The sequence below is a fragment of the Festucalex cinctus genome, chromosome 19 (genome assembly GCF_051991245.1).
Source record: "Festucalex cinctus isolate MCC-2025b chromosome 19, RoL_Fcin_1.0, whole genome shotgun sequence".
NCBI classification, from domain to species: Eukaryota; Metazoa; Chordata; class Actinopteri; order Syngnathiformes; family Syngnathidae; genus Festucalex; species Festucalex cinctus.
In genome coordinates this window covers 6,272,348-6,288,913 of record NC_135429.1, presented here as the reverse complement: position 1 = coordinate 6,288,913, position 16,566 = coordinate 6,272,348, and the positions used below count along the sequence as shown (strand labels likewise).

Below are 16,566 nucleotides of genomic sequence, written 5' to 3'. Positions count from 1 at the left end.
GCGTTATTATAGTTTTGGAATTTTTAATTTTAGTTAGTTTTTATTAGTTTTCAGGGTGGTTCTGTTTATTAGTTTCGTTCTTTAAAAAATGTTTACTTTTAGTTTAGTTTGTTAGTTTCAGTATTAGTTTTTTTGTGTGTGCAATATTAAAAAAACACCATGGGAGCAACGTCATCTGCTTTTCTATTGGCTGCTACTCGATGTCACTTCTGTGTGACATACTTTCAAACGTCATTATTCCGCTTTATATCAAAATAAATCATTTAAAATCATCCCCAAAAGCTCATTCATTAAATTAATTACCAAAGACTAAAACTAAGGACATGTTTGCTATAATTACAGTTAGTTTTATAAACATAAAATATAGTTTCAGTTTTCGTTTTTTAAAAAAGCATTTTCGTTTTTATTTTATTTTGGTAACAATATTGTTTTTGGAATTTTAGTTTTTTGATTAGTTTTAGTTAACTAAAATAACCTTTAATAGCACCATCTCCAAACATTTTTGTTTTATTTTATTTGAACTGAGTCAAATTTTTAGCACGTCGCGGGCCACTAAAAAAAAATTGAAGGCGGGCCGCAAATGGCCCCCGGGCCGTAGTTTGGACACCTCTAGACATTTTTTTTTTTTTTCCCCTTCATGATCTAGTCTCTAGATCATGAAGAAAAAAATGTCTGTTATTCTCATTCGTTTACATGAACACTATATTGCTTCAATTAGTGGCAGTCACTCAAAAGAAATCCCATACACAAAATGTCTTCATCATCATCATCATAGCCCCTTTTATTGGGCAGGACTGCCAATATGAGAGTTGATTTTCCAAAAATTACGAGTCAAGGCCCAACCTATCTGCAGTTAAGTAAATAAAACCCTGGCCACTATTTGCAGAAAAAACAAACTAACAATAAAACGGTATAACATTCTTTTTGTGATGCGACATGATATACACACTGAATGTTGCATAATACATGAGAATATTTCTTTATTGTGACTTCTATCGTGGCTTACGTGCAAGGGTGAATTTTTATTTTATTTTTTTTGTGCACTCACATTCCAATCACATTTGTCAGGTGCCCCATTGTTGCACAGTACCACGTGTGACATCAGGATTTATTTACACAAGGTCGTGGGTGTGTGCGGGAAGACGGTTTAAATGGGCTCCACTTGAGGTTCGGTGGGCGGGGCGGCGATTTCTTCCACCAGATCCGAGTCGGGTTCCGGCACCACCACGGACACCTGCTCACATGCAACAACAAAATATAAATACAACTTAGGTACAGGTACAAAAAATTTAATAGCATTTTCATTTTCTTTTCAGAAACAAAAATAGGATCTAGTAGGCGACACAAATCAAGAAACAGCCTATATTTTTGTTTTGGATTGACGGAATTTGTCACAGTGAGCATTTTTCAGACTGGCCAGTAATGTCAACAGCATAACATTCAAAAACGATGTAAGAAAGAAACAACAGTCATAAAACGGTTCAGGAAATTAATATATGAAAAGAAGACATTGCTTTTCACTTGTGGTTCAACAGCTTTATTACAAAAAAAGAATAATAAATGACAGCAACCCAGACAAAAAAATTATGGTGCCCGGAAGACTAAAAAAATTAATAAAAAATACTACACGGACATGTTCAAGTTGTGTCAATAGCATCACACCAAACTTATAAGTGTTCATTTGAGAAACATATTCTCAACTATCACCGTTGTGTGCTGAAGGGTTGGATCCTAAACGCAGACACAACTAAGTCTATTTACTCACATTGAGAGGCAGAACCTAAGAGAGCTGTACACAGGAACAGTTGAGTAATAATCCGGCAAAACACAATTCTCAGACCCTTAAACACACTCAATCAATCTCATTGGTTGTGGCTAGACATGTGAGTCCTAGTACTGACATGGAATTCTCTGATTGGCTGTTGACTCCGTAATTACAGATAGTTCCTGACATCAACAAAGAGCATAAACACATCATATAGTCCAGACATCATATAGCCTAAAACTAGTTGAAACTGGATGCTGTTACATCAATATCAAAACAGACACGTAACTGGTTGTGTACTCTGGCGCACGGTCATGAACTCTACTCAAAATTAACCCCAGACATGAGACGAGACCCAAACATTACTCCTGCATGACTCGAGTCACGACAATCACTACATGATGACTGTATTCTCAAAGTTTTATTCGCAAGTTTGCAGCGTGTCAGAAGGGGCAAAAATACGCACTCTTGTATCGCCCATTATTTCATGTTTAAAACTGGTATCCTTTTATTAAATACTAAGGAAATCAGAAATGTGCATATTTGGTTTCCGTTCAAATTTTACAACACGGATTAGCATTTTGCACAGGTTTACCTCAACCACAGTTTGAAAAGCAGTGACTTACTTTCAGTTATTTATCATTATACTCACGTTAAAAGACAGGCTCCATAAATTATCTCCACACGTTTTCCATTTGTGAATTTTTGGCTACAAAAGCCCATACAAAACACAATAGGTGCCAATTTCACCATCTCCTAGCCAGTGTGAAAAATGCTAGTAACAACTCCCATCAGTCCAAACAAGCCAGTTTTGGAGTTCTGTGACCTGCTATATCCAACTCCAGCTTTCCCTACCTATTCCACACATCCAAATTAGAGAATCAATCTGTTTCCAAACACAATATCCAAAAGAAACACCAAGCCATGAGCATGCTCTACCTTGCTCTTAAACAAAACACTTCTTGTCAGAATGGCCCACAGCAGGGATCTGATCTCCAACATACAGATTGTGTCAGATTTACATAAGCTTTACTCACAGAAGACACTTTCATACAGCAGGTAGGCCTATAAAGAAGGACATTTTTATTTTATTTTTTAACCACTGTGGCTCATGTCAGTTCAGCAGGCTGTGGAAATACATTTTAGCCCACAAAATCCATCAATCCATTGAAGCCACAGGCAAAAAAACAAACAAACAGTCTCCACACATATGCACACACAAGTTCTGTGAGTTATTAGGTTACTTTTTGCTAGCTGCTAATACACACAGCATCGTCAATCAAAACAAACCTAACCAAGTCATTGTATCTCACATCTCATGTTCTGATGTTTATGACTTGATGAATCAAGTCACATCAAGTACACAGACAAGCACAAAAGAAACCCATAAAAGGTTTCTTACATACATTTCCAATAAGCACCATCTGAAACTGTTTTCTGGAATCTCCATTTAAACGGCACCTGAAATACCTCCGTGTTGATCAGTATTCCTCTTTCCTTCACTCTTTAAAAAAAAAAAATCTATTTGAAGAGTAAAGTGTTTGCACAGGCGATTAACTCCAGCTAATGATAATAAATTAGCATTGCATCACTCCACCTGCTCAACAAATGCATGTCTCCATATAACTCTGGGTAAATCTTTCACCCCATCCCTTTTTTTCCCCCCTTTTTTTGTTTAGCAAAGATAATGTGTTTGTTGAAGACACTGGAAAGTAGATAGGTTAATAGGGTGGAAAGTGTTAGAGATACTTCAAACTAATTTAGACTCCCTTCTAAATGTTCATTAAAAAGTAAATAAATAAATAAATCGGGGGCCCTAAATATACACGTGCAGATATACTTGTGCTAAGACGAATGAATGGACATAAATTATGGAAATTGGTATTAATTGCACTCTTGACTATGAAATATTTAATACATGTACTGTCAATTAATGTACATTAATGCAATTTCACCATTGCTTTGTATCTACAAAGGCAAGTGGCAAACTGATTATCATAATTTTTTAAATCAGACATTTTGTCGTGTTAAATATGTATTGGGAAGTCAAGCTAAATTGATGTTTCAATGATTTGACATCTCTGTGTTGAGGACTCCATTTGCAAATTGGCACTCAAAACTCAAAAAATGTCTTGTGTTGCCAATGTAATAAAAAAATAAATAAATAAAAAAAAAATGCTTACAATTTTGTTCTCTCATTTGGCATTTTTTTCTGTTATCAATATGCTTGTTCTTGATTTGATTTAAACCTCAATAATGTCACAATTGGTGTGATGTTGATCGCAGCACTAGCAATCGCATGCAACATGTCACAGTTTAATGTTTGATTGGTTAAGCCAACCTTACAGTACGGCAAGCAACACTTGAAAAATTTTTTGAAAACCATGCAATATGATCGCACAAAATCAATCAAAAAAAAAAAAAAAGACTGCAGTAATCACATGGGTCCATGCTGAGAATTCAAGTCAGTTATAACTCACAGTTACCGGTAGCTTTTAGCAGGGTGGCAACTGACAACTCATTAAAGGAGTCCAGTAATGTGGCCAAACATTGCAATCCAAATTTGGTCATTATTGGTGTCCCTGCTTCCAACCTCAAACACTCACAACCTAACCTGATTGAAGGACCGTCATAATTTTGTCCATTATAAAGTGGAAAGGAGACATAGCGGTAAACATTCACCAAGAATGACTCGGTGATTAGAGCTGCTTGCCGCTTAACCGCTATCAAGGTCTGGTTTTATTACACCGTGGCACACAATCATAGCCTGTTGATTAAAAGTCATAAGACTCATTGACATCCTTGAAGTGTGTCAGTCTCTGACCTCAACATCCTTACAAACTCATAACAGTGCTAACAGCTTTCAGCAACACATCATCACAAAGCATATACTGAATTCATTTTCCCACCATCACTTAGCTCAACAATCTCAATCATGCATCTGATAAGCTCCCATGCTCCTTACTCCTCATCTATAATGATGGATGAGGCAAAAGCAAACTTGTAGAGGAGATTGGATGCCTCTTGCATCTGTTTTGGGGGATACCTTGTGTTACTCAGTTCCAAAAATGCAGATCACATTTCTTAAAGGGCATCATTTGGAACATGTCCGAGGGATGACTCACATACCAAAGTATGCAAAAATGCTTGTCACATGACCAGCCAGCCAAACCTGATTATTATTATTACACTGCTGCCTGAAGAAAAATGCAATTGAAATCTAAAATGCAAAAAGTGTAATAAATTAAGGGAAGGTTGGAAAAAGCCAGACTAGCAGAAAGGCTGTGAGGTCAGCTACCAAGAATGGGAAGGTGAACCAACAATGTGTTTACAATTTTGGAAACCAAGTAGAGGTATACAATTCAGCTTCCCTTCCCACGAGCTGCCTCCTTACGACCATCTCCATCCCCAGACATGACAATAAGACAAAAAGCACTTGTGAGTGAAATGGTGTGAGAAAGAAAGGCTGAGAGCAGTGTCAAAGTTCACAGACAAAATGGCATTTCTCTCAGAAGGGTACAGGCAGCCTTTTGCATTTATTTGATGAGACGCAGAAGGACAAGGGCGGTATAGGCAGTAAGACGTTAGATGGAAAGGACAAAGGGGATATGATACAGCCAGAGTCAGGGCCAAAAGGTAAGCAAACACTTCCACCCAGAGTAGGACACACTTTTACCCATTTTCCATTTCCATTAAGACATATTGTAGCCTCTTTGTACTATCAGCATTAAACCCGACGAAATTGTGTCACATTTGAAAAGTAATAACACTCTGGTGAATGTTATTCATCAATATTTCTGTGAGTACAGAATCATAGCTTTAACCATTAGGCTTTTGAGGGTATTACATATTGGAAAAAAAAATCTTCCATCCATCCATTTTCTTAACCGCTTGCACTAGGGTCGCGGAGGGTGCTGGAGCCTATCCCAGCTGGCTTTGGGCAGTAGACGGGGTACACCTTGAACTGGTTGCCATCCAATCACTTTCATTTCCACCCAAAAAATAAGCAAACATTATTATTATTATTATTATTATTGTTCCTGTTGGGATGGATGGGTAACAAAACAAATGCAATCTATTTCAACCTACTTGTTTGCTACTGCTTTTTCACCAGAGAGGATTACAGATGTTGTTGGATGAAGTACTTATCTCATTTGCTCCCAAAAACGTATAAATACGTTTATGTTTTAAGTGTCCCAAAGACGTATTTATACTTTCTTTCTTCTTTTTTTTTTTTTAAACGCTAGAGCATACATTAGGCTTTGATACAGCCTCTCAACTGCAAAGAAGTGGTAGTTATTACACAAACGGCCAGCAGGTGGCAGCAGAGCAAAGGAGATCAACCAGGGCCATGTAGAAAAAAAGCTAAATTACTTACAATTTTAAGTAGATTTGTGAAAACTGATGAAACTTAGCTCTCTTCTAATGCTAATTGCTGCAAAACGTAAACAGATAGAAACTTACTTTTTTTCCCCTGATGAAAGAAGAGACTTTAATCTTTCTTTTGATAGGTTCCATGCTTTTATAGCAATAGAACACAATATTCTGTGGGCCTTGCAAAATCAGTCAAAATCCAGTAAAACAGCCGGGAGCGAACGGGATTGCTTCTGTGAAAATAGCTGGGAGTGAATGAGTTAATGAAAAGCGGTGCAGCACTGTAATTTATTCTGACACACAGTCATCGGGTTGATTTAAAAGTTAACAGTGAAGTAGAGGTTATTACAATTGATACACTGCATGCACATAAAGCACAAGAATAAAAAGAACAGGGCTCATGTACCGCATCTCTGGAGCCCCACCCAACTGTCATCAGGGTTAATTCAAAATAATAAACCTATGACATCCAGACCTTAAAGCTAAAATATCTTGTGCAAACATCCTCTCAGGAATTATGACTCATCCTCTGAGATTGTCAGTTTAAAACATTCCGACTTTGCTCCAAACAATTGATTGCTGTAGCATAATAGATGTGACAGAGAATCTGTAAAAATGGAAGATGTAGTGATATTAGAGAAAAGATGCAACAATCATGTAAGGCTAAGAGAGTAATGTCATCACAATACCAAAGACAAAACATTGTCGCTGAAGGGTCTATTGTTAGCATGATTTCCTCCAATAAATGTGGTCAGTGTTTTAAAAGGTAAAGCATCCATATTCACTTAAAATGCACCAAGCCATTCTAACAATCACTAACAAAGTTATTTCCTCCAAAATCCTCAAACCTCTTGAGAAGTGCTTCTCAGGGTGAATGTAAACCTCAGTGTAAAAAGTTGCACTGTTTGAAGTATAGATGCCAAAATGCGGCATCTCCTTGAGCACCCACTATTTCTGCTGATGTTCGTGGAACAGCAGACAGTGCAAAGCAAACTAAAATATCCATCACAAGAATTGCAATGATCTACTGCCATCAGCGAGTCACATTAACAACATTGTGTGTGTGTGTGTGTGTGTGCCAGTCACAGCTTCACTAATTATTACAACATTAAATGGAGTCTTTTCAACTCAGTTCAGACAATAAAAATCATCAAAAAATAAACATTACATAGAGAGTTCAATGTATGCTGAACAACTGGAGTTTAACCATAACTTCAACAACCAGCCACATGGTCATGGTAAAGAGAGAAAATGATAGCAAGCCACACTATTAAAAACTCTCTATAATATTATCAGTCCCAAAAGATTAGCTCAAGTGGACAAGTTGTGCATCTCAAGAAATAACTTCAGTCTCTCAAAGTGCAAGTTGCAACCTTGTGCCCAAAGGTCAATGTTAGTGAAGCCTAAGAAGGTACTCTCTGACAAACACTCTTTATGTGACTTTCTTCAAAGATTGGAATCCTCCCCCCTCACAAGTTGTCCCTTTAAAAAAAAAAAAAAAAAAAATCCAGACCTTCATTCCGCCTGAGCTGTTCAAATCTGATTCAGGATGACATAATTAGACTTTGGATGAGATATTTGCTGGCCTCAGAAGTGATGCCCTACTTAGATGTGTTGCATGGGAACTTATGGAGTGTACAGAAGTAAGAAATGGCTTCTCACTCTCTTCATTCCCGTAAAGCACAGTTCAAGGACAGATGTTAGCAACAGTGTTGTACTTTTTACTTTACCGCAGTCTACAAAAATCACTCAACTTCACAACGTCCTTCACTCTCTCCTCCTCTCAGGCCTTCCAGCACTTCAGGACTGACGTGCACCAACACCTGCTTCTCTTCTCTTCTTTTGGCCATACAGGCTTGACTCACTTTCAGTCACTGTTTATTTGACTGGCAGCTCCGAAACACTCACGTGCAAGCTACCCTGCGAGGGCAACAACAAGCCTTTGTCTCTGGCTTCGTGTCAAATTCACAGCCCCCTGGTTGTTGTCAAATGTCTTTTTAATGAAAACTGCTCCATCTCATCACTCAGTCAGCATCTAATGGATCCAGTTTGGCTGCAAGTACCCACTAAAGTTAAGATGTCTGGTACATACTGGCAAGCCAAATCTGAAGGACTGTGGCAAGCAATTAACAATCTTTTCATGCACCCACATTTCATCCACACTCAAGAGTTCACCAAGTCCAGACGTGTCCAATTACGATGGCCTCTCTTACACCCATTGCAGACAAGAAGAGTGGGCGTTGTTAGTTGGATAGCTTGGAATTCAATTAATCATCATGAAGCTGTGAGGTGTGAAAACACAAGAGAACAAAGTGAAATCGACTTGTTAATCAGAACTAACAGCGGGAAATCAAAATACATGAATGAGAGAGCAAGTGTGTGAATCGAACCAAGAAATTGGAATATCTGGAGTTTGCATGTTCTACTCTATCTTGGTTTAAAACGTCCGACCTACGTTGGTTTTCTGATTCACCAGGACTGGAGAACGATCCACTCCATGAGGTACCTTCTTCTCACTCAATCATTCAACTGGCAGAGGCTCCAGTTACCTGCAATCAGTATAGAACAGGCGTCCCCATTCCTGGTCCTCAAGGGCTAGAGTCCTCCAACACGACTTATTCTGAAGATCAGGATCATTAACGGGCTTTTGCAGAGCTTGCCTCATATACTGATATGAGTCAGGTATGATGGAGAATAGAAACAAGCAAAACTTGCAAGACTACTGCCCTTATGTACCAGGATTGGGGAAGCCTGTAGATGGATGGCTAGACAGCCCAGTACAGATAAGGATTTATTAATTTTGTTTTTGGCGGACTCCTCACAAGTCAAACAGTTCCCAACACCGGGGAAAAATCCCGTCCACCAAGGGAAAGATCTTATTGGGCCTTACAAATCAGGCACATCTGGTTATGCACCAGTAAGCACTGGTAAACTGCTTCCTAAGAGTTGGTAGGAGTGCTGTTGTAAGGTGGCAATGTCTGCAAGAAAATGCATCGTTCAAAAAATAATCCCTGTCGTACAAAAAACAACATTGGGAAAGCTGCCTACCGGCCAAAGATGGCTGATAGCCTCTGGCTTACCCACAAGCCACGACCCTATAAGCCAAACTACGGCCCGGGGGCCATTTGCGGCCCGCAATACATTTTTTGGCGGCCCGCAGCAAATACTAAAAATAATTTTTCAATGCCGTTTTAAAAAAAAAAGAAAAAAAAAAAAGAAGGTGGATTAAACATTTCTAGCTATGCAAAGACACACATTTGCAGCTAATAATTCAGTTTCAGAAATAAAAATAGTTTCATCTACTTGTTCTTAGAGTCAAGGTCCAATTTGTGAAAACACATTAGATTAATGATTCTTAAGTGTGGTCAGTTGACAACCGATTGTTCTTGTGGTTCAGAATGTCAAGTTGGGATCAGCTGCTGCTCAGTGGAGAGGCGTATCTATTATAGTGGCACACAGGGGTCACTATTTGCCTTGTGACTGTTAGCAGTTTTCAATAAGTAACTGCACATTATATCAATTTATAATTGCTTCATTGATTTTTTCCATGTTTAACTCATTCACTGCCATTGACGGAAATAGATGTCAAATGATGCATTTTTTGCTGGTCTGGCAATGAATGTGTTAATAAATAACTTAAAAACAAAAAACAAAATGGCCCTTGCAGCTTTCTATTTTTCTGTATGTGGCCCTCAGATGAAAAAGTTTGGACACCCCTGCTACAAGCAGTTAAGAAAATGGATAAACAGGCAGGATATCAGTTTTATCGCCACACCTTTGTTCATTAGTGAGAAGTTCTCGTTTGCTACATAACGTGACGTATGCAAACACAATAGGCTCAAATGACAGTTTCCCTCACACACATATACCTTTAGTATTACATTTCTTTTAGATCATATTATCTGGACAAATTGACTTTTAATACACCACAGACTTAAGGATGATCTTACAAGGCAAACAATCTTGAACCTTTGACATTTGTTCGGGACTAAATCAACACAAAAACAGCCCAATTTCCTTTCTGTGTGTACCCAACCTAAATCAGCGGCGCCAAGTTGACATCATTTAAAGCCTAAAAGAAGATAAAATTCTCCAGACTGTATCTCATGTTCATCTTTCCTTCACTCAAACAGCTCGACTTGACTCTAGTGGTGAATTTGGTGCTCATTCTTAACGCCCCCCCACACACAAAAAGTAGGGAGCGTAATCAGCTTTCCCTGAATCCTCAAGAATTTGCACACAATGCCATGCCTACCCAAACCGGACTACTACCCATTATCCCTCATCTACTCAGCCACTCATTCCATAATCTTTGGCTCACTGCTCTGCACTCACGATCTTCCAGTGTAGCACATTCCCACAACAGCAACCACAGGGGACGGGATACGATCTGGAGAGAGACAAGGTCACGATTTCACCACTGAGAGGAATGTCTTAAGGATGCTTAAAGATGACACCATGTGCTGATCTTTCTAATATTACATCTGTAATTGAGCAGTTCAATATACAATACTCTTACACAAACAGCTCAACAATCGTACTCAGTTTGGTTTTCACTTTGTGAATAAAATTAGGCTCTAGCTCTCAATTGAAGACTCCCCCCCGCAACATTAAGTCAGATCAAACATTAACGTTATTATTGAGACTAGCAAACATGGCACATGAACACAGCAACAGCCCTGGATTTGGAAGTGATGAAATGAAGTTTATAAAACAGAATGAGAGAGTAGCAAGAGGAGTTTGAGATGTGTGCATTATTGATTCATGGGGGGCCTCTGATCCCTCTCTCAAATTCAAAATTCATTCCCTTCCAAGCTCCACAAGCTTCCCATCCCATCCACCCATCAATGACTTACTGTCATAAGCTCACATTGTACAGTAATGTTTTTTTTTTTTAATAAGAAAGTGATACATTGGTGAGACTTATTGCTCATTATCATTAGTTCTTGGCAAAAAAATAAATTCTTTGATTTGGAGAACAGGACAGAAGCCCTGACTCCATCCTCATGGGTTCACGAAATGAAGAGGTGAGCTCAAATTGTGTCTGCAAGCAGAACACAATATATGAAAAAGCCATTTTACATGTAGCCATGGAAAAGGGAGCAGGTACCTCAGCATCAAACCTGTCACACCGCCACTCGCTGCTTTCCTTGATCTCTCGCCTCTGTTCACTCCAGGCGGAGAACTGCAAACTGAAAATCAATGACATTTTCACTCTCCTGTAATTTTCTATTTTCTTTGGGAGGCCTTTAAGAAACTCTTCTTCAGACATGGTGACAGACAAGTGATTGAAATGAATTTTCTTTGTTGATCTCATACTGGTGTTCTGAGGGGTTGTCAGACTTTTGTAGATTTCAATATGTGTGTTTTTTTTTTTTTTTTAATGGAAAACTAAGAAAAATCTTGTCTTCACACACCTTTCCAATACTTCTATTTACCATATATCATTTCTACTTTTTAGTGGCATTATAAATGTGAATATTCTACAAGGGTATTTTGTTTTTTTTGTGTGTGTGTGTTTGTACCTCCATCTAAACCCTTACATAGGTCAACCTTTACCAGTATGACCAAAAGTCTCAGTTTAATTTGGACAGCCCTTGATTTTAACATTGTTTTGTCCTGCCATAATGCAAGTCCCATCCCAGCAGCCATTGTGTGTTTTTTTTTTTTTTGTTTTGGTCCAGTGAGCAAGCCAATTGTTTACATCATGTGTATGTCAATCATACAGTTGTCAGTGACTGACAAGACTAATCTAACTACACCTAATCTCTAATTTACGTACCTACGTTTTCGTCATACCAGAACTAGAATTACTTAGAATTACAATTGGGAATCGCAGCGTTGCAAGTAACACTGCAGACCCAAGGCAAACTGAGCTTTTCTGGCTGTACATTTCTGATTTGATTGGCACGAGTTAAACAACACAGCCATCTTCCAGTAATTGCCATGACTGAGGATAAAGGTTTGGATAAGAGTGCAGTGCCTTGTTTGGTGCTATTGAACTTTCAACCAAGATAACATTTAGCATTAGCAAAAGTAAAAACAAAACCACCAGTCGCCAGATTGATCGATTTAACTAATAAATAGTTCCTGGTTAGAATTTATTGTATATTTTATCCATCCATCCATTCAGCAAAATTATACTTTACCAGTTTTTAATTTTGAAAATCTGGTGTTACCCCTCTGGTTCAGCTCTGCCCAATACCAAAGACTCCAATGGATTTCCACTCCGGAGAAAGTGACGGAGTCTCGTTCCCTTTGAGATACAAACAGGCGGACAGAGACTATTGAAAAACAGAAAGAAGGGGCCTAAGCCCAGGGGCCGATACAAAACACCTGAGGCAGAGAACCACTTTGCGATTTTGTAGACTTCTTCCTTTCTATTTTAGTCATGAATAGGTATGAGAGGAAACTGAGGAATTTCCTTTAATGAGAAATCCGAGGCATGTGGGAGTGCGATCTTTTTGTTCTTCGCCTAATTAGGCCCGCGGATCTCAAAATACGCCTTGTGTTCTTACCTGCGTGCAAGTTTGGGCCAGCCTTCAGGAGTAACCTACTAAAAGTTACAAGGATGTTATGCATTCATCAGCAGCATGTGGAAATTAGTCAGGAGTGGGCGGCTAGTCAAAGTTCTGTGTGGGAAATGCCAATTCCCAATGTCAAAATAAAAACAAAAAAACAAAACACCTGATGAGTCTCTCCAAGGAGGAAAGTGGCACACAGCTTCTTCTTCCACTCCAGCTCCGCCTTCATTGGGTCCTCGACAGAGAGCGAGTCCTTGGGGAGTTTTAAAGGGATCCTAAATGTGTGTGGCTGTGAGAGAGAGATAGTGTTTGAGTGTGTGAGAGAGAGTGTGAGAGAGAGAGAGTGTGTGAGAGAGAGAGAGAGAGTGTGAGAGAGTGAGAGAGTGTGAGTGTGAGTGAGAGTGAGAGTGAGAGTGAGAGTGAGAGTGTGAGTGTGAGTGTGAGTGTGAGTGTGAGTGTGAGTGTGAGTGTGAGTGTGAGTGTGAGAGAGTGAGAGAGTGTGAGAGTGTGAGAGTGTGAGAGTGAGAGAGTGAGAGAGTGAGAGAGTGAGAGAGTGAGAGAGTGAGAGAGTGAGAGAGTGAGAGAGTGAGAGAGAGAGAGAGAGAGAGAGAGAGAGAGAGAGAGAGAGAGAGAGAGAGAGAGAGAGAGAGAGAGAGAGAGAGAGAGAGAGAGAGAGAGAGAGAGAGAGAGAGAGAGAGAGAGAGAGAGAGAACCCATGTATTCACTGCATCCCTGGTCTCACCTGTCAAAGTGAACCAAAGTGAAGGTTAAAGTAAAGGGGATCAAGTTTCACAGGCAGAAAGTAGAAAGGAAAGGATAGGAGTTTTGAGCTGTTTTTCATACATTTTGACAAATGCTGTGACTGACCTGAACTTCTCTTGTAGTTCTCAGAGCAAGCCTCATCTGCCAAGCTGTTGTCACTTCTCACCATCAACGTGGGGAGATTGTCTGCCTTCCAAGGGGAAAGACCTGTCCAAACTGTCTATGGCACTCTCCTCGAAAAGGCTGTGAGTTTTGGCATGTGCATTGATATAAGTACAGTGGTCCCTCACTATTCTCAGATGACACGGTCCATGATCCCCTGCGATAGATACATTTCCAAGAAGTAGCGGTTGACTTTTGTTTGTTTTTGCGCTCATACGGACATCTCAACAAGGTTACAAAACATGCAAAGACATGCAGAACTAAGGCTGCACGATATTGGAAAAACATGCGAGATGCGATATACTTGCTGAACATAGCGATATCGATATTATTGCGATATTTAACATGTACCTAACGAAATTACATTTTTATTACCTAATGAAAGAAAAACATTTTTCATGTGGCAAAATAAGCAACCTTAATGTAATCTTAATTCATTGTAATTATGTCTTGATAATTTTCAACTATTGAATGGCGATGCACATTTTAGTTAGCATTTGACTGGTCAAATTCATATAAAAAGCATAAAATTCCATATAAAACTTATTGCATGCCTTTGCGATATGCATATTGCAAGGGCCAATATCGCAATATCGATATTTTTTCGATATTTTGTGCAGCCCTATACAGAACAAACAAAAGTCGCTGTTTTGTTTTTGATTCTACTTGTTAAAATTTTACTGGAGTCGACACAATTTTCACAAAATAATCTGACATTTTATAAATTTCTCCCAAGATTTTTTTTTATTTTAGTCAATTCACTTTCAAAAGTTTTTATCTGGTAAACCCCACGGCACCCCATTGAGGAGTCCTCAAATGTGGACCTGAAAACTTCACTGTAGGGTCTCTCTCATTTACAGATACAACTAATACATAAAAAGGGAATGATAATCTATGTTTATTCTCTTTTGAAAAAAAAAAAAGAATCAAATCTAAGGATAATCAAAAACGGAAAAAAAATGGAATCATAAAAAGCTCTTCAATACCCATCCCTATATGGAACTGGTAGCCCTAATGTTGACCTTGGACTTTGTAAAACTAAATTCCAAAACAAAAAAACAAAAAAACAAAAAACAAAAAAAGATGCGACTGGTGAAGCAAATGTGCAATAAATGAACACTTAAGAACACAAATGAAAACCAGCGATAGAGTGAAGCCATAGTAATTGATGAACAATGAAGCAGCAAAGAAACACTGCACAACAATAATTTGGAATAGTGTCAGGTCAGACTTATTACTGTACTTGGTTTTGCCGGTACATTATGACATTCTCTTAAGATTATCATGACTGCAGTACCATGGTTGGCCACACTGGTTGCGAGAAATAAGTGCAGGACAATTTTGAACAACCTCTGACAAACAGATTCATGTTTGCACTTAAACATAATCAGATAGGTATCAAACAGATCTTTTTATCACATTTAGGTGCATTTTGTCTTTAGGGTAGAGAATTTGATCTCAATCCATCATCATATTGTACATAGTAAGATGATTCTTGCCTCATTAAAATATGCAGCATATATCAGCGGATTGTTATCACATTGAAGACGACAACACAATCAGATACTTTATTAGACAGAATTGACTTTAAATGAGCTGTTTCCACCACCTTCCACTAATTTCCTGCACATCTAATTACCTGTTGAATCTCTTTTTTTTTTATATTTAGCTTACTGTACACATGGGAGTGCATTGATGTTTTCCAACCTCCGCTTCAGTCAGTAAACAACGGCTCATTACCCCACTCAAGACTTCAAGTGCCACAGTTTGGCTTGATGAACGCTGAACAGCACTTGTGTTGTCATTAATAACACATTTTTCCATGGGTGCTGTGCGTAAATGTCCAACTCGACGCGGCTGTGGATCAATATGTGCCCCCTCAGTTGTTCCAACTGGAACAACTGATGACCTTATTGGCGCTATTGTGAGCACACTTGTGCCAATGTAATGAGCACACCGGGGGAGGCAATCACATGATATAACACCAAATAAGGGTTTTTATATCAGAATCAATACATGCAACAAATGGCAGAATTAAATTGTTCGGGCGTACTGTGTTATTACAAGGGATGTGTTAGTACTGGGCCTTTTTTCAAGGTATCAGCACTCACAATGATGGCCAATATTTTAGCCATGTTACATCAAAAGCAGGGATGGGCAAGTACAGATATCAGGTTTCAATCACGACCGTCACCAATACAAGCATTATCTGTCCTAGTGTGGCCATTTCATGATCAGGTACCCTACATACAAATCTAAAATATTCAGTTTGATATACATAGTTTCTCTTCAGTGGTATAGTTGGGGTGCTACATTCTAACACCACGACCGATCAACCAGTCATCAAGGTCCTTTTCTGTCCACTGGAATTTGTTTATTGCAATTTTATTTATTTTATTTTATTGCTCTCTAATTTTGAAGGTAAGTTTGCTAACCCTGGTTGTAAGCTAACACTCACACTAACCACATGGCGCCAACTCAAAAATAAAAAAAGACCTGACTAGACTGGTTTAAGGTAATTACAAAAATAAATAAATATGACGTAAATGTTAGTAATGTTTTTTGTGACTCTTTAGTGTGAAACAACATTCAGCAGTCTAAAGTGCACCAGCTGGCAGATTTTCAGCCTGGTTGTTTAGCCTACCCAGATGGGGGAAATAAAATACAAGACAGTACACAGTATGTTGAGTTGAGAAGCAACTGAACCTTGAATCTCTTTATAGTAATAGCAAAGGGTGGAAAAAAAAAAAAATCGCTGTAACATAGTTTCCTTCCATTTTAATATAATAGCATAATCGCTGGATTGTGGCATCATTGTTATGGTTGGCAAAATATCACATAAGTATGTTATTGTGTGCAATTACCATATTATTGCTCAAATGCCATTATTGAAAACACTGCAAACCACAGAAACTGATATTTGCAAAAATGGGCCAAGGTGATCTGAAACATGCTTTGTAAAAATCCACGACTCATCTA

General features: G+C 38.6%; 1 long non-coding RNA gene across 8 annotated transcripts in view; it reads right to left on the bottom strand.

The window, feature by feature from the left end:
• Positions 1–963: 963 nt before the first annotated feature.
• The window catches only part of LOC144007646 (uncharacterized), a 71,497-nt gene continuing 55,894 nt past the window's right edge, over positions 964–16,566 (bottom strand). For 5 of the 8 annotated variants that reach the window (XR_013280290.1, XR_013280288.1, XR_013280287.1 and 2 more), the window contains 5 exons: positions 13,531–13,744; positions 12,827–12,952; positions 12,289–12,395; positions 11,250–11,331; positions 10,431–10,529 (listed from right to left, as the gene is read on the bottom strand). This is a non-coding gene — a long non-coding RNA (uncharacterized LOC144007646). Of the gene's footprint in view, positions 1,235–10,430; positions 10,530–11,249; positions 11,332–12,288; positions 12,396–12,826; positions 12,953–13,530; positions 13,745–16,566 lie in introns of those variants that run through there. The other 3 variants (XR_013280294.1, XR_013280292.1, XR_013280293.1) reach the window with 1 other exon arrangement.